Source organism: Galleria mellonella, unplaced genomic scaffold, assembly GCF_026898425.1.
Source record: "Galleria mellonella isolate WM207_F2 unplaced genomic scaffold, CSIRO_AGI_GalMel_v1 utg1267, whole genome shotgun sequence".
In the NCBI taxonomy this organism is placed as follows: Eukaryota; Metazoa; Arthropoda; class Insecta; order Lepidoptera; family Pyralidae; genus Galleria; species Galleria mellonella.
In genome coordinates, this window is record NW_026441987.1 from 1,129,582 (window position 1) to 1,153,448 (window position 23,867).

General features: G+C 31.9%; 1 long non-coding RNA gene across 1 annotated transcript; it reads left to right on the top strand.

The window, feature by feature from the left end:
* Nucleotides 1-14,702: 14,702 nt before the first annotated feature.
* Nucleotides 14,703-17,824, top strand: LOC116413812 (uncharacterized). Its single transcript, XR_004224256.2, has 3 exons — nt 14,703-15,026; nt 15,287-15,439; nt 17,609-17,824. It is a non-coding gene; the product is annotated as an uncharacterized LOC116413812 (long non-coding RNA).
* The last annotated feature ends 6,043 nt before the right edge of the window (nt 17,825-23,867 follow it).

Sequence of the window (23,867 nt, forward strand, 5' to 3'; positions counted from 1 at the left end):
TTGTTTATTTGTCTGTTATATATGATATATTATTTATATGTTTTATACATTATATTATTTTATATATTATTCTTATACATTACATCTCTTGCACACATGTGTCCGCTAGTTACGTATTTAGGGCCTACTGAAAATAGATTTGAAACTGCGACATATGTTTTTACACAAACATTGTAACATTATATATGTTTTTCTTTTATTCAAAAATAAAAATAAAATAAAATAAATAAATAAATTATATATGTTTATGTTTTATATGCATAAGGGAGTTAATGGTCAAGGGATGTGCAGCAGACTCCCTCTTTAACCATCACCAAAACCTAACAATACTTGTCAATCCGCCTGCCAAGTGTGGCAACTACTGGAAAAACCTCCCAATAGGGGAAGGCCTATGATCAGCAGTGGATAGTCAACGGTTTTGATATGATGACCAAGATTTATCAGTTTCGACAACTATTTTGACTTTATTCAGAAGACTTCTTCAGGATAAGTACAATACTTTACGTCGTAGCATCTCATCTCACACTGCGGACCATAGCTTGCAGATCTCGCAAAGACATCGATGCAGGCGGAGGGTTATGCTTAAATGTATATATTACATTATGTTAAATGAGTTAACATAGGTTTTAAAAATAAAATAATAACCTATCTTCATAAGTTGGGTGACTAGAAACTTAATATTATGAATTGATATACAAACGCAACACAAAAAATAAACATTGGACGGTTATCCTTTTCGCTACATTCAATTACATCGGTGACAAAAATGTTCGCCCTTCGCTCGGAGATGGTAAAGATCTCGAACAGTCGAAAGGGTCAAATTGTTAGCGAATTGTCAAGCGATGTCGACCCGCGATAAGTCAGTGTATTGTCTCCACATCAAATGAGTTGCCAATAGATAGGGGACAGAAAAGGGTTGAAGTTACTAGATGAAATTTGCAATCGAACATTCAGAGACATGGTTTTATTGGTATAATCATTGTTCACTTGAATGACTATCAAATTGTTTAATTTCGTGTTACATTATTTTTGAATATCTATCTGTCTTCAAGCCAATTCCTTCGCAGGGTAGGCAGACAGAACCGAGTTCTGAAGACCTCTATATAATAATAATAAAAAGTCCACATATTTCGCCACAACTAGGCATGGCAAAATTAAAAATGAAGCAAAATTTAAAAATGAAGTAGTTTGTCAACAACATATATATATATATATATATATATATATATATATATATATATATTATATATATATATATATATATATATATATATATATATATATATATATATATATATATATATATATATATATATATATATATATATATATATATATATATATATATATATATATATATATATATATATATATATATATATATATATATATATATATATATATATATATGTATTTAAAAATGGAATGTCCTTTTACTTCAAAACATGGTTACCAAGGAAGTAAATAATAAATGGTTTTATTTAAATTTCGAACTGGCTTGCAAATAGAAAGCTGTTTATTGAAAAAAAAAACAAATCAACATTATGGCGCGTAAAAAATTATTATTGTTCGTTATTCGTCATTGAACTTTTGATTTCCGTGCATTGTTTAAGAAAAGTACTGTACAATCCTTGGCCACAACTAGGCATTGATGGACTCCATCAATGCCTCAGTTGCTAGCCGCTGCAGTAATGTACTATAGCTACATTTATATTTTATCTTTAACGTTATATATGATAAAAATATATTAATAAAAATACTTTTCCATTATACAATAGCACAATCGTATTGGAAAAGCTAAACACTCCCGCAGGACCACTTCCTAAGCCCCTTGTACGTTCCTGGTAGATTTAAATAATAATAAAATATTCGGTACAGGTGGAAACGTTTTATTGTTATACCTATTTCTCGTATTTCTGTTATAATTCAATAATAAAGGTGTAAAATTTTTACGATAGTGTGGTACATATTCTTATTATGTTCATGTTATCTTGTACTTTTTTTATACCACAAACAAAGGTGGCAAACAAACATACACCCCGTCTGATGGTAAACGATCACTGTAGCCTATGGACGCCTGCAACGCTAGGGGTGTCACGTGCGTGTTGCCGATCCTGAAGAAACTTTATTATATTTTCACCAGAGGGAGACTTTGTACAAAAGTCGATTGTTTGGGTACCTCTGTCCCATTCGTGTTTCAACCGTAAAGCAGTTGTGTTTGCATGGCTGTGTTTCGGTTTGAAGGGTACGATAGGGCGTGAATTTACTGGGTACGGAGAAATAACACCTGAGTCCTCAGAAATGACAACGCATGGGAGGTATCATGGGCGAAACAGTATACTTTGTTATGTCCATGGTACTGTTCATATCTATAGGCGACGATTAACACTTTCCATCAGGTGGGCCGTCAGCTTGTTTGCCATTCTACTATAGTCTCTAGGGAAAATTTCAGCAGAGAGCTCATTACCGAAGCGTGGGATACAACTAGTACATGTAGGTTATATCCTAATTTAGCATATAGGATACTTTATCTATTGATTTATGTGGGTAGAGCCGTGGGTTTCAGCTAGTACAGGCTATGAGCCTGTGAACCTTTACTAGCTGTACTAAATTAGGATATAACCTACATGTGTACCAAATTTCATTCAAGTCCGTTGAGTAGTTTTTGCTCGAAAGAGTAAGAAACATCCACTCGTCGTTATATTCGCATTTATTAATGGGATTGGCTAAATTTGATCAATCCAAGAAAAAAACAAAATAAAAAAAAAATATATAATAGGAATGATAAGGTCTAATATGATCATACTGACCGTTTCATGTAAAGGAAAGCGTAGAGTGAGAGTACCCCCGCGAAATAGATAATAGAGAGGGTAAACAGAATCAATGGGATACAGGCGTGAGTGATATGTATGTATGTATATAATGAAGATATAGTTCATATATTGAAACAAAACAGATACGGTGATAACGTTTTTTATTAGACATAGGCTCATATCAATATAAACGGACAACACCATTGATATTTTACTCGTATATATGGCTTAGCTTTAGCGCCTCTCCTGCCATGGCTTGGCGCTAGGCGGTGGGAAGCTTGGTTCGTCACGCTTGGCTGGCTAGTAGCTACATCTCGTGGCGTGATGTAGCGATACAGTATGAAATAAAATCACTTTGTATGAATATATATTTATTATATTCTTCTTGTTTCTCAGGCTAATGATTTGTCAATATGACTCATATATATGGAACTCACTACCTACCTCTATTCGGTGCGCTCAAACTCTTACTAGCTTCAAAACCTCTGTTAAATCTTACTACCTCTCACTTTAGTACTATTTTCCTGTGTTCTCTCTTCGTTTTCCTTCGTCATTTTTTTCTGTTGTATGTGTGCTGTTAAGTATGTGTATGTTATGTATATATTTAATTGTGTATATATTATATATGTATGTGTATATATGTATGTATGTATCTATATATGTTTGTATATGATCATATTTATATAATAGTGCGCCACCTACTCTTTCTCTTTTTCTCAATGTCCTCTACCCAAAGGTTGTCTGGAAGAGATTGCTTAGCGATAAGGCCGCCTTTTGTATCACTTCTCATTAATATTTACTGTATTTGTTATTTCTCTTTTTACTTGGTGCAATAAAGTGGAAATAAATAAATAAATAAATATATAGATTATTATATTATATTATTATTATGATACTTGATATAGAAGGATTTTTTATAGGTTGCTGAATTCATTGAGGTTACCACCGACTGGTAGAATACTCAGGAAGCTGGCCGCATCGCTCCACTGTATGGCGACTGTAATAAATTGTCCAAAATATAAGCTAGCCTTCTTGACGCCAGAGGTTTCAACCAGATGATATAATATTTATTCGACAGACCCATGGCTTCGGGGCCCCACGGATCCAAAATCTCAACTACAAATACCGCTAATTCATTTCCAAGGTAAAAAAAATTGTGGTGTTTCCATATTTTTTTACAATCATGGTGAACGTGACGACCAAATTTCACCGAGCTTACTTTAATTAAACGTGGCAGGGGGTGAGCCTGCTGCCTTCATTCGGCTCAATAACATCTTAGTAACAATGTCTTCTTAACAGAAAAAACTGTAATATAAATATGCATAAAATGTACCGATATCGTCCAGTTTCGAATCCAGTTATGGTAGTACACCATAATACCACGACGTGGGGGAAAGGGATTATTAGTAATGGTGTCTAATTGACCCATCAGGTCGACCTCCACGCGGTTCCTCCTGGAAACCGTCGTGATTAATTCTAGTGGAATTCGTCACGATTGGCTAACTGACCTGCGTTTTCATCCTCACCTGTCATCCCTCTCTGGTGCCCCGCCAGCGTATTCCGATAGCGCAGGCGGTGTTATCATTCCATTAGCACCTATTAAAAAAACACCACAACGTTCTCACCTACTTAATTGTAGATTTTTTATTTGCAACTTACTATACATTTTATTTTTACCTGGCCAGTATATGTAAGTGGACATTAAGCTACCGCATTGCAGGTCGCGCTATTGGGAATACGGGTAGTAAATCAAGGAGACTTAGCACGAGTACGCCGTGCATTCTGGTTAAACCGCGAAACTATAGTTCAAACATCATTTTATTTAGTCAAATATACATTCATTCACTTAAGAAATGTTAGTTATATTGTTAATGTTAGTGAGTATAGTTAAAATGTTAGTGATATTTCCGATCTCTCATTCCATAGTTTGATAAAAGATCAATGTTTTGGATCTTAATCTTTATTTATTTCTATTTATCACGCTCTTATATTTTTAAAATTGCTTAAGATCAATGTAAAGTTTAATACATAAATTAACAAGTCGTAATTGAACCGTACCATCTTAAAATGTGTCATTAACTTTATTTATATACTTTATATGTTTATTTTTTTAGAAATTTCTCGTCTTTATGTAGCTCTATAGGTTAGGTAAGATAGACAGACAAAAATTCTAATAGTTAAAGATTGTATCCCATAAAAAAAACCGACTTCAACTGTGATAAAATTTTATTTTGTTTTTTTTTTATTTCTAATCTATAAGTAGTATATCCTTTCAAATAAAAAAAAAACAAATCGGTTTAGAACTGACGGAATAGTAGTAAGATAATAATAAAAATAAATAAATAAAATAATACAATCAAATTTCCAACCTCCTTTTATTAAAGTCATTCAAAATAATTGTATTCGCTTCTATTGCTCTTATTTAGGCATATCACTTTTTCTTAAGTATTCTCCCTTGTCTAGTTACAATTTTGTTATACCTATTAGTACAGAGTAAGATAAAAGTAATCCCATTGATTTTTAATGTAATATTTAATTTTAATACAGAATTAATGAAGCTCCTACAAATGTTACAGTATAACTTATTTCCAGTACAAATTTACTATTCACTTTCACAGCGCCTCCCTCAGTTTACATTTCATTCGCCATTTCTTTCCGAGTTGTCGGAGAATTGCGGAGTATTCACTTATAGGTACTGTTTCAAGGAAGAAAAATGACTATTTCTGTCAAAGATTTTGTCGCATGTTTGTTTTTTGCTACCTTACTTAAAATATATACCAATGTGATATTTACTTCAAAGTTTAACATATAATTTAATCTTTTTTTCTTATGCAACTTAGAACGGCAAACAAGCTGATGGCCCACCTGATGGAAAATAGTATCCGTCGCCTACAGACATGAGCAGTATTATGAACATTACAGAGTATACTGTTTAGCCTATGATACCGCCCGTAGATTTCCATTCCTGACGACTCAGGAATTACTCTGTACCCTGTAAATTCACAGCTATACAAACACAACTGCTTCACGGCAGAAACACGAATGGGACAGAGGTGCCCATGCAAATGACTTTCGTACAAAGTCTCCCTCTGATTATCTAACATATAATTAGAATTAACATAATCTTACTAGCTACCTTTGCGACAGTTATTTTGCTTTCTACTGCCACTTATTTGGATATAATTAAAGGTTATGTTATATAAAAAAAGAAATGTATTTCATTTGTGGAAAAAGACACGTTATTTTGATTTAAAAACTATACTACTGTATCAATTTTGATAAAATGTCTATGAAACTAATCTCTAAATATATAATTTAGGAATAAAAATTCCAAATCGGTTTAGAACTGTCTTTACCTTAAAAAATAATGAAGTAGCAAACATTAAAAAAATACAACTAATTTATGAATCTCCTTTTTTGAAATCGCTTGAAAAACTATATCTCAAGTCGAAGCAAGCAGACGTTTACAAAATATCATTGAAATGGCTCGAGCCATTTTGGAGATTAGTGTAAAGAAATAGTGACATGGGATATTATATATATTAAGAGAAGGCGAGCGTTCTTGATTGCGATTGATTGATATGTATTGAAACGTATTAAGATTAAATAAAACAAATTGATTTTTCTCGCCAAAAAGCGACTTCAATCGAGGCAAATATTTGAATTTAGAACGCGGAATCGTGTGTCAATAAAACAGACTCTTCAGTCTTGATCATCGATGGGTATGACACGAGGGTAAACTCTATTAAATTGCAAAAAGAATTACTCGTATCAAAATCTATTCGGTATTAGCAAAAATATTGCGTAACGCACAAAGAATAAGGTTGAATTGAAAACCTTCTTTTTTTTGCACTTAATGCTTTATGGTGTTGACACGTAGTAATATTGTCAAGATTTGAAGTCTTTAAATTTTAATATGATACAGCAATAGTCGACGTGTGCCTCTGATTACTTCTCTTGTGGCATTATATATATATATATATATATATATATATATATATATATATATATATATATATATATATATATATATATATATATATATATATATATATATATATATATATATATATATATATATATATATATATATATATATATATATATATAATACTAAAATCTTTAATTATGAAATTCTCACTTACATACTCCTAAAAGGATTTTGCTAATACTTATAAAATAAAAAAAACTTTTAATCTTATAAAAAATTGTTTCATGCCAACATAGAAAAAAAGCGTCTTTTGATTAAAAAATATAACTTTATTATTAACTTTTAAGAAAAGAGCATATTCCTTTTTAAAAGGCCTGCGGTACACCTGCAATTCCTCCGAGGTTAGGGACGCTCATTGGTGGCGGTAGTCATTTACCATCAGATAATTTGCATGCTCATTTGCCTCCTGTGTTAAAAAAAATATGTAATCTTTAAACTGAAATCACAAAAATAACACAGCCCTATAAGGCGTAACATTTAGAGAAAAAAATAACTAAGTGTCTTATACGAAAAAGAAAATGAAGAACTTCAAAAATGATGTAATTTTAAAAACTTGCATTGCCCATCAAATAATATCTCCGGTGTTACAGACGTCAATAACTTATGGTAACCATCAGACGAGGCATATCCTTATTTGCCACAATAGTAGTATAATTTACCAGATTTTACCAGAAGGAGACTTTGTACAAAAGTTGATTGCTTGGGTACCTCTGTCCCATTCGTGTTTTAACCGTGAAGCAGTTGTTTTTGCATGGCTGTGTTTCGAATTTTCGTTTGAAGGGTGGAGTATGGCGTGAATTTACAGGGTACAGAGGAATAATACCTGAGTCCTCAGGAATGCAATGCATGGGGGTATCATGGGCGAAACAGTATACTCTGTTATGTCCATGGTACTGCTCATGTCTATAGGCGACGGTTACCACTTTCCATCAGGTGGGCCGTCAGCTTGTTTGCCATTATAAGTTTTATCCAGTCATACCCGATGTCCCACAGGATCGGTCCCAGCACCGACCCCTGTGGGACACCACTACATCTCCCTCGACGCTACCGCCCCATTCTGTCCCAAATGATATTTTGTGCCTCCCTAATGCAAGCGAATGGCAGGGTGTTGAAAGGCGTTCTTGATGTCAAGCGACACTGCCAACCACCCACCGCTGGAAAAATCCGAAATAAAAAAGTACTTACTGCGAAAATGCAAAATGTTCAATGGAAATCGTAAAAATCAAATATTCGTAAATACATGAACGGCCGGACGTGAAACAACAAATGATGGCCGACGCGGGCTCGGATACGGAAAAATGGGGAACAGATAATAAATTTATTACACTCGCCCTCGGACTGTACTTTGTTCTGTCAATATAATATGTAGACTGCTATCAACTATATTCCTTTTGGAATACAATATAAATAATCTTTATGTAAATAATAAGTTTATTGGAAGTTGATATTTTTTATTACTTTTACATATAATTTTAGTAAAGATTTAAAAAAGCAACTAGTGAGTTTCTTGGGGATTCTTCTGGACACATCGTCATAGTCGTAGAATACTGACGGACCTATATATGTGATATTTGTCAGATCCGTCAGTATTCTACGATTATGACGATATAACAAAATTGCGAACTCTTCAGTAGATTCATAAAAAAATTACAATTTAAAAGTGCTTGTTTAAAAGTGTTTAAATAAGTATGATTTAAATTTGAATTTAAATGGTGTGTTTTTTTTTTATTACGTTCTTTTATAATGAGAATATTGATTGGAATAATATTTCGATCGATATTATAAAGACGTTTCTATATTTATTACTTAATTACCTGCGTCTACGTCCGAGTAACTAGGATTTCTTTACTGATCAGGATGAAAAGCATCCTGAAGATTACGTTTAAAATTTTTACAGCGGTTTAAGCACCACATGTATTAGTAGCTACCACGCTTGGCAGCCAACCGCAGTTAGGCTTTAGTAATGAGAGATATAAAAGAGGGACGCTACTGCCCATCCTTCGATTATTGAATTCCCTTAGTCACCTCTTACGAGACCTACAGGAAAGAAAGGGGTAGCCCATCCTATGCCAGAATTACACAGCCAAAATAAGGATTAACAGGGAATAATATAAAATATTGTAAATGAATAATCTTTCGTATTAATATACGAAATATTATTGATTTACTTTTTGTATTTTCACGTAATAATACTATGTGGCATTTAGCGGTATTTACGTCAATCAAACTTTCGATAACCGCTGTGATGAAATTATATCGAATAATGATAGTACACGATTTCGATTAGTGCTGCCCTCTAATATAACTTTATCGATTTAAATTAATAATTACCAGTGTATTGTATTGAAATGTTTCGCTGTATCTTATGTTGGTGATCCTATAGATAAATACATAAATGATTGATTGAATGAATGAATAAATGAATAAATAAATAATAGAAAAACAATAAATAATAGAAATAAAATATTTTTATTTGTTTCCCCTTGTACACTTAAAAGTTACCATGCCCTGTCACAGTACAGCGTATAGACTAAAAAGTAATTTTAATTTAGTTGATAGTTTATAGCGGCCATATTTATTTTATGATATCATCATAAAATCGTATGATTCTAACGACATTCCATATATTGAAATCCATCAAGCCGTTTACATCATCATAAAGCCAAATATATTTTATAAACTATTTCTTTCTTTGGAAGTCGGGCAAAAAGTGAAACTAAAATTTATCCATTTTTGTTTTTGTTTTTAATATTTAGGGCCCTGACAACACGACCAATCGTTCTAAAATTTAACATACCTACACATAGTACTTTAGTTGGAAAATATTAATAAACATTTAAAATACACTAACAGAAGATATTGGTTAAGTGTGAAACCAGAAAATTTTCTTAGAGATATATATTTCATTAGAAGAAAGAAAGTCACAGTCTTGTCAATGTTTATATTTGTAGTTCTAATTTTTTTTTTTTTATATTTTCAACTACAAATATAATTAATCGATATGCACATTTGACATCCCTATGTCAGTATGCGGTATAAATAATCAAGTTTCACGTACGAAATATTACCCAATATTTCTGTCCTCACACAAAAGTTCGTGATATGGCTAACAGCTTAATTGGAAATAGTTTCATGCATATCAATCATGCTCTTTGGTACGATGAAAATTTTTGAAAATATGATATTACACCTACTTTCTGATAGTTAAGGCCTATACAGACTTCGGCGTTCTTTAGTGCAAGACTTTTTTCATACAAAGCATTTAATTAATCTTATTAATATAATAAAATTGTAACAAGACAATGTCTGTGCATAGGAAATATTTAGGAAAAATAAAATGAACGATCTTAATAAAGGCTATCAAAATAATTAATAAATAACCTAAAACAATAATTTTAAGAAATTATGTCTGCCCGTGTGTATGTTTGTTGGTCCTGATATCACATAAGAACTATAGTTGTGTTCCTGAAGGAAGTACTTGACTTTATAGCAATAGTTTTTTAAAATATATTTATATATATATATATATATATATATATATATATATATATATATATATATATATATATATATATATATATATATATATATATATATATATATATATATATATATATATTACGCGATGTTTTCGTCAAGTTTAAATTGATTTTAGTAATTGTTTTTGCTACTGATACTTTTTTCTACTGTAATTTAATTATAATTTTAGCTTTTTTTTTCAGAAAATAATCTAGTTGTCATAATGACAGTTCTATCATTCAAGTATAAGTGTATTTATATCGAATAAGCCAAAATAAACATCATTCATAATATGTTTATATATATATATATATATATATCCATAAAAAAAACTTAAAAAACCATTTGACAATTCATTCTTCCTTTTCTTTTATTTGAAACATTACCTTAGTGCTATTTACAAATGCTACTTACCATCAGGTGGGCCGTATGCTCGTTTGCCACCTCAGTTGTTAAAGAATTAACATAATTTTTCTTTTTTCTTTCTTTTTGTGCGTCTGCTTTAGTAACACAAAATGAACTCAGTTTATTATTATCTATTACTTTTCTATCAAAAGAACAAAATTTTGAGGAATAACACCTGAGTCCTCAGGAATGGCAACGCATGGGAAATATCATGGGCGAAACGGTATATGTTATGTCCATGGTATTGCTCCGTGAAGCAGTTGTGTTTGTATAGCTGTGAATTTACATAGTACAGAGGAATTCCTGAGTCGTCAGGAATGGCAATGCACGGGGGATATCATGAGCGAAACAGTATACTCTGTAATGTTCATAGTATTGCAGTATTATATTATCTGTGGTATTGGTCATGTTTATAGGCGACGGTTACCATCGGTTCCATCAGGTAGCCCGTCAGTTTGTTTGCCATTCTAAGTTGTATAAAAAAACACCGATATTTTGTTATGGCCAAAAGCTAATGGTAGCTGAATTAAACAATATAATTCTAATCTACTAACAAAAATTGAAAATTGTTAAAATATGTTAAAAATTTAATATTTGGCAAACAAAAGTCGCGAGGCCGCAGTGTCGCAATTTCAAAATATTGGAAACTTTACTCCCCAAATGCTCACAGTTTTATCCAATTTTATTTCCAATAGAATTTGGCAATTTTCGCTCGACATTTGCGTATTTCCCCATTTGTGTGTATTTGTGCTGTATTTAGGCTCGCAGTACACGGATCGATCCTTAATAATATTATAAATGTGAAAATAAACGACAGACGAAGTCGCGGGTAAAAGATAGTGTTAAAAAAAATTGAAATGTAATCAAATATTTATTTGCTTGGAAGATCTTTATAAAAGATGTTAGGTTAGGTGATTGTTAATTGTAAAGCTTATAAATATTATATTAATTCCTTTATAAATTGGTTATGATATGGCCCATCAACCTGACTTCATCTTTATTGGTACCAGCATAAATCAATAGCATAGACAGGTTTACCATTTAATTTTTATCCAAAAAAAAAACCAACGTTTACAAGATCACTTTTAACTAATAACAAAAATTACTTTTATTCTATGACCTATATAACCCAGGTAAGTAATATTGTATACCTGAGGGCATTACAATTTAGTCCAACTTACCTCGGTTAAAGATATGTATGTAAGTATGTATGAATAATTACTACCCACACAAATATTTCACTTTAAGAAAATAAAGTACACGTAGCTGCGGGCTGCAGGGCCTCTTACGCACGATTTACATCAAGCGTTGCGAGTTGGCGCGTAGTAATTCAAAACAGCCGATATTCGGTCTGCTTTTGAAGTATTTTAATAATATTTTTTATGCAACACAGAATAAAATGATTATACTGCGGGGTGCAATCATCTAAGTACATAGATTTACTGTACAATAAAGTGCAATATGTGTGTAATTATGTGTAAGTCTATGCATAGATATATATTTATGTATATGTATATGCGTATTTATACGATTAAATATAATGTAATTAATTTAATTTAGTCTAGTTTGCTTAAAAATTGTCACAATATTGTACACCGCTCTTCCCGCTGAAAACTCTATTAGAGTAAAGCTCGCCTTTGTGCATTTGATTACCTCTGTCATATTCTTATAACTGGTGTGTACAATAAAGAATTAAATAAAGATGGATAATATATAGTAATATCTATATATTGTTATTATTATATCTATATATATTGGCCTAATAACGAATATATTAAATCTCGATTAACCAATATATGATATCGTAAGAAAGAATCCGATCAAAAAGTATACAGATATCCATCTGTTATGGTTAATATCTAAATAGGTAATGGCCTCTTTACCGTCATCAATAGCTAAAGAATCCTAAAATATAGATATTGGAGCGGTACTAATATCACCCATCCCTAATGTACAGGTATAATAATTTTCTTACTTGTTTTGACACACTTTGCTTAGGACATGCGCTCTTAAAACTCATTGTATTTTCTTTTTAAGGCTGATGCAATCGCTTGCTTATGTATCTGCATATGTGCGTATGCGCTCTGTGTAAATCTTCCATTATATATAATATGATGAAATATTCTGAATTAAATTATAACTTGAAGGATATACTAATAACTCGTTACTGAAACGGTTAATGACTCGTAAATAGTTAAAGGAAATTGTGTCGATTTATTAGGGACTACCTAAAAAGCAATTCTGCCCATAGTTTCTATTCTGGTAACAGTTGCTAATTTAATTTGAAGTTACCGATATAGTTTGACTATAAATAAACCGAGAGTATTACTACTAATTAAAACTTACAGTTTTAACACTTATAAAATAGGCGGAAGTTTATATAGAAAATCAAATTGGTAAATGAAAATACTGACGTAAAAAGTTTTTATATAAAGTATCAATTTTATAATATTTAAACAAACTTTCGATTGTTTTCTGTAATATAATGTGTTTTTTTTTTTAATTTAAAACGCAGGGAACGTCTTATAATTAGAATCCAAAGGTAACATATGTAAAAATAAATATTGCAAAAGACAAGGACTGATTCTGTACACAGGCAGGGTTACCAATTCATTATCATCCATTAAAAAAAAACTGTCACTAGTTGGAGATGCACTATAAAAAGAAATATATAATTTAAATTATATATATTATGATTCTTTCATTGATTCATAATACCTATTATAATTGACATTTTGATTATTAACTTATTGCCATTATTATATTAATTCTCTGATTGCGTATTTTTTTTCGCAATAATAAAATACATAGCTTTGACAACAAATACCAGTACGAGTATTTAGCCATCTAGCGAGATTCTGAGAGACAATAGCAATCTACCAAAACAAAAATCGCGGGATAACAACGTCCAAATCGCGGGATGCGTAAAATTAAACTTGCAGACACTGCACGCGTAAATCGCAGGATGCCCGGTCAGAGGGTTAATTTTACACAAGCCGTTTAGCACATGGTAAACATAACACGACGTTTGTACATAGATACTACATTTTTCTTGGGCTTTATCTTTATAAAACGATTAACTTAAAAATATAAATTTCCACCCTCAATAAATATATGTATAAAAAAACTGTTATAGAGTGATTTCAGCAGCTTTACTATGACGAAATTTAAAAATTAATTCATCCTATCTTCTAAACTTAGATCATATAGATAAAGCATCGAGCCTCAAAAACGGTTAAACTTTTTGTTAGCTAATTGTCAAATTAGCTTACTCATTTTTTTTATTATTTTTTCTAAATACTTACGCACATAATGTAACTTGACGGATCTATATGTTTTAATAAACAAAATAAGTTTTAGTGCATTAGAAAGGTGCAGAATTTATAAAACAAAATAAATATAGAAGTTATAAAGAAATCACTCATAACTATTTATCACACAAAATTGTATGAAAAAGTTGACCCGGATAGATGGAGACACTCTATCTATCTAATATAAGCTTCTAAATTATTTTTTTCATTTATTATTACTTTTTTCTTTTCTTCCCTCTTTGTGCCTTGCCTCATTAATGCATCTCCAATTGTCACTAATTGTTATTTAAATATCGTATGTGTGTGTATATGTGTATACATGTGTATATATTGTATATATATATCTTCTTTAATAACAATAATAATAAATGTATTTACTGAGATAATAATACTCTTAATAAATGTATTTCAATGAGTTTTAAATATATTCATGTTATATTGAATAATTATGAAAATAAAAGAAACATCAAAATAAGCCAACTAAGTCAACTAAGTTTACGAACTTATGTCTGTATACAGAAAGTGCACTTTGCACTGAATTATTTAGTTGCAAAGTTTGTAAGATTCCTACATTTATAGTGTTTTCGCACGTGAATTTACTAGTCGATATACGAAGTCCGCCGGCGGAATTGAGTTTTAATTTGATTATTACGTACCAACGTGGTTAAGTGGCGCTGCAGTCGCAAACTAATCTTTGTTTATAGCGGTTACGGTATATTTTATGATTGAAAAAGCCAACGGAAAATTTAATATTTTTCAAGTTAAAAAAATACTTGAAAAGTATTGAAATTTGCAGTGGATTATATTCTGCAAGCGAGTTCGTTAGTATTACTGATTGAATGTGACATTTTTGATTTTGCTACTCGTATGTATTCTCTTTTGTTATATACATACTATTTTTTGTTTCATATTTTTAAAATGGAGTTTGTTTTGTATATATTTAGAGGCAATGCAAGTATTGAAAGTGTCAGCTGTAAGTCTAAAGAGGTAAATATTTAAATATTATTTTTTAATCGCTGCAAAAATGAATAAGAAGCTTCTCAAATCGGTTTTATTTATTGTTTAAATTTGTTACTTTACAACTCCATCAATTGTATATCAATATGGAAATTTATTTTTTAATCTGAATGGATATATGTACTTATTGAATAGTTCCATAGAAATTTTGCAAAATAAGTACAGTAATATGGTTTTAAAACAAAACAACTAATTTTGTCATAGTTGAAGTCGGTTTTTCTTTTTTGCAGAACAGTCATAAATTATTACAATACGCTGAAGGAATTATAACTTTACGGAATTTAAATGCAATGTGAAATGCAAAACGACAATTTCAGCGCAGCTCATTAAGGTTTTTGGTGGCCGAAGAGTTGGTAAACTAGTAATAGGTATTAAGAAGTATGGTACGTCAGAACATTTGTTACCAAGACTTATTGATGTAACCAATAAATATTTCTTTTGATGATACTTAAATATAATGTGTCAAATTATATCCACTATTAGGTACTTCAATGTAATAAATTTATATAAGTAAGCGATGCCAAAATTTAAAGTCGTCTTAACAATTGTATTATGTTGTTGCAACCACATTTGTTTCCCATCAAAAACCTCTCTGTGCTTAATTGTGATCGAAAATTTCAAGATCGAATCTCAACTAAAACCTGTGATTTTTTTCAAATTCGGTTTATTTATTTATTTAAACTTCAATGCACATTTATATAATATAGTGTACATATGGCGAACTTAACACCTAATGGAGTTCTCTACCACTCAACCATGAGGCTAGCAGAAAATTAAGTATTTATTTGTATATTTTAATCACATACAGTATTATGAATAATGATTAGCACTTGCTTCGTACTTCAGTAAACCCCATACATAAGAAAAGCGTAAAATTTTAATACTAGAGGTCGCCATCCATACTTTTTTTATTATATCAGTCATAAACTGTCCACTGCTGAACATAAGCCTTCCCCATAAGGGGAGTTTTGTCAGTAGTCGCCATGCTTGGCAGGCTTTTTGGCAACCGCAGTTAGACTTTTATAGATGTTTTAGGCCATCCTCTATTGGGGTATTTTGCCAGTAACTGCTACGCTTGGCAGGCGGGTTAGCAACTGAAGATAGGTTTTGGTGATATTTTAAAACAGACGCTGCTGCCCATCACTCCACCATAAGCTCCCGTAATCGCCTCTTACGACATCTACGGGAAAGGAAGGGGTGGTCTATTCTATACCGGGACCAACACGGCGGGACCACATATCATAGTCACAATCAAAGATCTCTTCACAATCAAGAAGAAGAGCAAGAGTAATGCCCTTTATTATACATATTATATTAATAATTATGATAGTACCTAATAATAATTCCCCCGTTTTGTTTAAAAAGAACAAAAGTAAAGTTTCGTGTTCATTTTTCTCAGCTACAACTGATTTCCCAATTGGGCGGCAGAATAAAAAAATAACATATAATAAGATTCTCAAAGTCCTATAATGAATCTTACTACTATAATAAACGCAGAAATATGTTTGTAAGGATGTATGTATGTTATTTATGTTTTACACAAAATCTATTGAAATAATTTAAAAGAAATTTTGTATATAAATAGATTATGTAGTAAATATACAGGAGATTTTATGTACTGAGTCACATAGGCAAAGTCGCGGGAAGACTTTATGTAATATTAGGAACATAGGCATAAAATCTTTAAAATGTATTTTAGTACTTTTCATTTACATTTTTCTTTGCTCATAGCCGTATTATAAAGTTGAAAATCTTTTCTAAAAAAATAAGCTAATAAATGCAAAATATTTTTTTTAGTTTCAACTAGTAATTCCAAAGTTCAGTGCATTCAAACAAACGAACAAACTTTTCTGCTTTATGTATTAATGAAGATAGACGCCGTGAGGTTCCGACATAGAATAGGACAACTGTTCCCTTCCTATGGATGTTGTAAGAGGCGATTTAATGGTCGAGGAATGGATAGCAACGTTCCTCTAAAAACACCACCAAAACCTAATTACACTTACCAACTCACCTGCCAAGCGTAACAATTGCTAGCAAAACATTTAAATAGACGCAGCCCTACGTTTAGCAGTGTACAGTTAATGGCTGATATAATAATAAAAAAATAGATATTAAGTAAAACAATATTTTCCTATATATATAAGCTTTTTATTATTCTGAGTGTGAAATTCAAAATAGTATCTACTTTATTTTATATTATGAGCTACGAAGCGAAATAACGAAGTGTCGTCGTATTGCGTCGATTTAATACAAACGACGGATTTGATGGCATCGAACTATCGAGTCATCCCAAATACCCATATCAACAGTAACCAACCGTGCTATACAGCGGAATCGATTCGGGCTCAACGATTCATAAAAGTGAACCCTAAACAAGAACGTAGATTTTCCAGTTAACTCGATAAAAAGTACGAAATTGTCCTATAGCTCCTGATCACAGAGTATTTAAGGGCAGTTGGTCAAGTCGATCAACTGTCAAATAAAAATGTTATTTATACCTTGAATTTAATGTAATGGAAAAAAATCTCGAAATAAAATGCTCTACGAAGGTCAATGACCAGAGTCAGCTTCATGACAATAAGTAGAAAGTAGAAAAAACAAGATACAAGGTTGCCGGAGACCAGGAAGAAGCCGAACCTCCTAGTTAAAAAATCTAAGGCAGTGATTCGGAATCACAAGAAGCACTAGATCCTTTTTCAGGGTGGCGGTGGACAAGGTGAAGATCGCCATGATGATCGCCAGCCTCCAGTAGGAAGCACCTTAAGAAGAAGAAAGAAAGAAATTCATATTTTCGTTTAATTATAATTTATGCATTTAAAATACTTATTCTTTATAATTCTATCGTCCATTTGGAAGTTAGACTTTTAGAAACACAACAGTGAACGCTGGGATAACTAACCTACTTTCATCCTCAGTTATCATCCCTCACATTAACACCAATTAAAAAAAAAACTAATATTAATAAGATTTCTTTTAAATTTTCTATCTCTTGTACTAGTGTTGAATTCCTTACGACAGTCACTCTTTACGATATCTTGGTGATCATAAGACGCGATGACACATTGATTTCTTATTCTACGAATGGGGGAAACAAATCGTTAATAACGGGGACTAACAATGGGGCTACCCTTTGCTATAGTACGTGTAAATATGGGCAGACAGGATGTCAGGTCGAGCTCCACGCGAGCTTCCTGACAACTTTCGTAGACCTATTTCTGGCAAGTCCATGAAAATAGACTATTTAATCTGATTTTTTCTGCATGTATCGACACGTATTGATGTCCTGTCAGCATAGGAGTATATATTGATAGCGCAGACGGGGTCACCATCATCATCGTCATTTTCATTCCCATTTAAAAAAAAACTCCACGGATAATCCAGTATTTTTAATTTAAGTCATTAATTTGTCCATTGATGAACATAGAGCTACATCATAGACCAATATACTTAGCTTTTTATAATTTCCTTCTATGTAGTTGCATATTTTTGGATTTTTTTTAATGTTCTTATCTAATTTTATCCAATGCTGTATAGCGGAATCCATTCGAGCTCAACGATGCATAAAACTGAAACCTAAACAATGACGACGTAGCTTTTTCTGTTTAAATCGATAAAAAATGCAAAACGATTCACCGCACTAAATCATTTGACCACAGACTAAAATTTCATTGCGCATAGACGTACAAATAAAAGCAGAAGTGCAAAGAGAAACCTTATACTGTCTTATTCATGTATACCTATATTCTACTCGTGTGTCTACCACTTAGCATATACGAGCAAGATATTTCGGCTTGAGGAATGGAATATGACAGTGAAATTACAAGGTACGTAAGCATAACGCCTTATGTTAGACATTGTAATATCATTTCCATAAATTAATAAATAATCTTCTGTAACCTTCGTTTTTTACTATTATAAGTATATTTAATTTGCATTAGTTTTTTTTATATCACGAAGATGGCAAACAGCATACAGCTCATCTGATGGTAAACCGTTACTGTAGTCTATGAATGCCTGTAATACAAGGAATGTCACGTGCGCATTGTCGACCCTGAAGGAACCTTATAGTCACACTATAGTCATAAATGCTATAATCCAAAAGAACAAGTACATTTCGTTTAAAAAAAGCAAAGCCTATCACTGCGATAAAGAAGTTGCTACTTGAAGTATTTTAAACATTATAAAATTGAAAATATCATGAATAATAAAATCAAAAGTACACAAGTAAATTTTACATTGCAACAAACTATTTTGTTTGCTCCACAAAAAAAATGGTGGCCATCATCATAAAATAAAAATTGAAAACCCTATCGATTACAAAAAGAACTATTAAAATCGGTTCAGAATGTCCATCTCATCTTGGAAGTCGCATAAAAATAAAAATAAAGCCGTGGAACCCTAATAAATAAATACTGTAGCAGAAAAGAAAATCACTCTACAAGGGAAGAATTCATTTCTCTTTTATATTTTACATTAAAATGTTCACTTGAATCCAATGTAAGTGCAGCTTCCTACAATCTACGCCATTAAATATTCTTGGAGCGTTCAGCTGAGTCGGCGCGAAAGCAATTAGGAAACAAAATAGTTTTTGCCTCACGACCAGTGAGGTACCGAGTTTGATTGACTCGAGTACTGGCTCGAATAGCTACTAAGTACTCGAGGATTCAATACCCTGAACTCGAACACACTGTATTCGAATACAGAATTCGAGTATTTTGAATACTATTCGTATATTTATCATTAGTTCTTATGTTTCTACCAGATTTTATCTACTTAATTCACGTGACCGGGATATGTTTTCTAACAGCGATAACAGATAGCCTATATCTTTTTCAACCCCTTATACTACATGTATACCAAATTTCATAGTAATTTGTTAAGCTATTAATGTGCTAAGAGGTAATAAAAAAAAAAACAAATATATTGTCCTTCACATTTATAATATATAAAGGATTTCGGCATTTTTTAAATATTTTCTCTAATGGCCAAAGGAAAAAACTTTAAATTGCTGAAAATTATTTACATAAAAGTAAAATTTAGAAATCATTGAAAACAATACCCGAATCTGTCGATAACTCGAATATCCATACAAGTACTCCAGTACCTGTCCGAGTCTGACTCGAGTCAAAACTCGATTCTTTTTTTTAGAGTACCAAAATACTCGAATGTTAAAAACGGCCGACTCGGCACACCACTAGTCACACCAAACATAAATGATTCGCATCACGAGCCCACCTTGGGGAAATTTGCTAGTTGCCGCTTGTTTATGAAAAGTTTCCGGGATTATGTTCATAGGGAAACGTTTGTGTTGGCTCGTGTATCGGGGAAATAGTTTTGATGTATTTGCGGTAGTTAACTTTGGACGTTTAAGATGTTTTGTTTTAGTTCTGCTTTTTCGTTGACCTGCGATCTATCAAGGTTGCGGAAACTAAGACTTTTAGTATCAGTATGCTACAGTAGAATTAAATAAAAAATAATATTTATTTACTCTTTATTGTAATTTATTAATCAATTAATATTAATTGTAAATAATTTTCAACGACGATGAGACGGTCTGCTGGTCGAATAACCAAAATTTTTATTAATTTCTGTTTAAACATGCTTACTTTTTTAATAAGGACAACACTGCATGTGTAGTTTTCTAGTATTACTTTTATTTAATACAAGCTTTTTTCCGCGACTTCGTCCGTGACCGGGATATGTTTACTGACCACAAAGAAAAGTAGTTTATATCCTTCTCCATCCCATATAGTACGCGTATATAAAATTTCATAGTGGCTTTTTAAGGTAACAAACAAATTGACTTTCATATTTATAATATTAGTAAGGATTGAAATGTCGAGAATAAATAAGGAAGTTTTTTTTTTCATAAAATAATAATTGTTTAACGATTGATGATGAATTTATTATATATGTCATTTCCGACAATTGTTGTGACTTTTATGAGTTGTAATTTAGGTTTATTTGTGGGCATAATGAAATAAAATCCAATACTACGCCATCTTGTGAGTATAATTACTAAGTAAGTTATTATACGTCCAGACTCACCATGCCAGCGAGGCTTAGAATCAATGACTCTAGTGTAGTTGCCCCCGGAATTGAATTTGGGGCAAAGGGGCTCGCCCCAAGACTTCTACCTAGCTCTCCCGCAAGAAGAAAAAGTAGACACCGTTCATTCACTACCCATCCTATAAAAATTATCTTCATCGTCTGTACCCAATAGTGAAACGTCAATATAGGATAATGACAAATGCGCAAAATAAAAAAATTATATATAGTAATAATGTCAACATTACGATTGTGTCCACTTTTAAATGAATTATATATTAATTTTGTAATTACATTTACTCGCAAAAATATTTGATGGAATAAATTTCAGTGTTCGACGATGATTTTTAATGAAACATGAAAAATTTATGTCGAAGAATACATCAATCAGTTTCATTGGAGGTTATTCGTTATAAGTTGGCTTTGATTAAATTCCATTTATTAGTCGACATATCAAATGGAATGGGCATATTTTGTGTAAACGTAGATTTATGGGGCGTTTAATTTTCTTTTGCATACGTAACTATCATAAGGGTTTTCAGCGTATACCAATATGGCAGGCGGTGTTACCATTCTATTCTCATCCATCAAAAAAAACTACTTATTTATTTATTTAACTCTTTATTGCACCAAAAACATAAAAATAAACAATGACATATAAACTATTCAACTGAAATACAGTAGCATGAAGTATAGATCAAAATATACATATAAAGGTACAAAAAGCTAAGGCAATCTCTTACAGACAACCTTTGGTTAAAGGAGAACATATAGAAGTGGGTAGGTGGCACAAGAGTGAATTAATAATCTTTATGTATAATGCACAAAAATATCAAACACATTTTATTTATTTATATATAAGGAGTCTAGTAATTATTATTATGAATAATATATACTACATATGCATACACATATAAATATATACATTATCATATTTAACTATCATAAGTGAGGGAGCGATTGTTATGGAGAATAGAAGCCCTGTTGCTAGCGAAACTCTTTAAAGTTAGCATTCACGCGCTCTAGAAACCATCACGTTGAACCAACTGACCTGACTGTTTGTTTTGAGGGGTGAAAAATTTAACGGGATACGCTGGCGGAGCACCATCATTAGCCCATCATGATGAATTCATCAGAATTAACTTGGGAACCGCCGACCTGGTTGGGTAACTAGCAATGGGGTTCCATTGCTGACTGTTACCTCACCCAACAATCCTTACAGCTTGGGACCACTGAAACTAGCAGTTCCATTGCTGATAATATACCCTAACGGTCGACATTCACGCAGTTTTTCCTTGAAATGAACGTGACCAATTTCTAGTGAATTTGTCACGATAAGCCTCACCTGTTTGATCTATCTTTATTCTATTATTCTTCATTGGTAACCAGCCAGCATTTCTTTTTCTATACTTGCACGACACATTAACTCCAGAGGTAATGACATTGTAAGTGATGAAGTTCTAATAGCCCTATTGCTAGCAAGCCAGTTTGGTTAATTCTTGTGGAATTCATCACAATAGCTAATTGACCTGCTTTCAATCTCACCTATCATCACTCACTGGTGGCCCGTAAGCATATTTAGCTAACGCAAGCGGGGTTACCATTCTATTATCACCCAATAAAATCCAGTAACTTGTAATATAAATTCCATATTCCATTCTTTAAACCGAAACACAGTAAAGCAATCATAGCTGCTTTGCAGCGGAAACACGAGTTAGAGAAAGGTTCTTATGAAGGCGAGTTTTGTCAAAGTCTCCCAGTAGTTAAACAGTAGTATAATAACCTTGTAATACGGGCACGAATATCAAAGTTAACAATCTGACTCGCCCAGAGAAATCTACGAAGTTCGTAACAATTTGCAATAGTTGAAATGTAAGTTTCCCTAATCGCTTCGTAAGTAGGTATTCTGATTCCTGCTGGCTATGAATGGTTAGTGTTTGGCTGTGAGTTACGTAGATCTGCCGTTCCCTTACAGAATGTATTCTTGGATTTTATATTGACATTTGGAACTTCATGATATACATCAGGGATTCCTAAATTTTTAAGATAACGCAACGCCCACTAAAATAGTAAAATACGATCACCAACTCAGTATAAATTGCTGTGATTACGACCCTCACGTTTGGACTACATTACCTACTTACCACCAGGAGGGGTGAGGTCACTTTGACTAGACTCTATAAAAAAATATTTCTGATTTTTCTTTCCTGCTACAATATATTGTAGGTACCTATTACTTCTTTTGTGGCATATTGCATTCCTGCTTATCTATATTGTAAACAGAAAAAAAAACTTGATTGTTTATTTATTGGTTTGTAATGGATAAACTCAAAAAGTAATCGACCGACTTTAAAAAAAACCAATAGAAAACTATACTATTAGCGAGTAACATAGCTATATAATATTATTTTATGAAAAAATATGGTTTCCAAAATTTAATCCTATCCTAATGCTAATATAAAACTCTATGTATGCAATGAATGCAGGTGGCTCGGGATCGTTCCTTATGACAGTTAATTAAGGGGAGGCCTATGCTTAGCATTGGGCAATTAATGACTGATTATATAATTTTTTTTTTTTTATTATTTATTATGATGATGATAAAATACTAATTTAACTTTCTGTCTACTCGTAAGAAGCAAATCGGTAATCAACCATATAGTATAGAAAACATTCTCTTCAACTATTATAATACAGACCGATTCATCATTATACATATGAGTAGTTATTTATTTATTTATTTATTCATTAGTACAAATA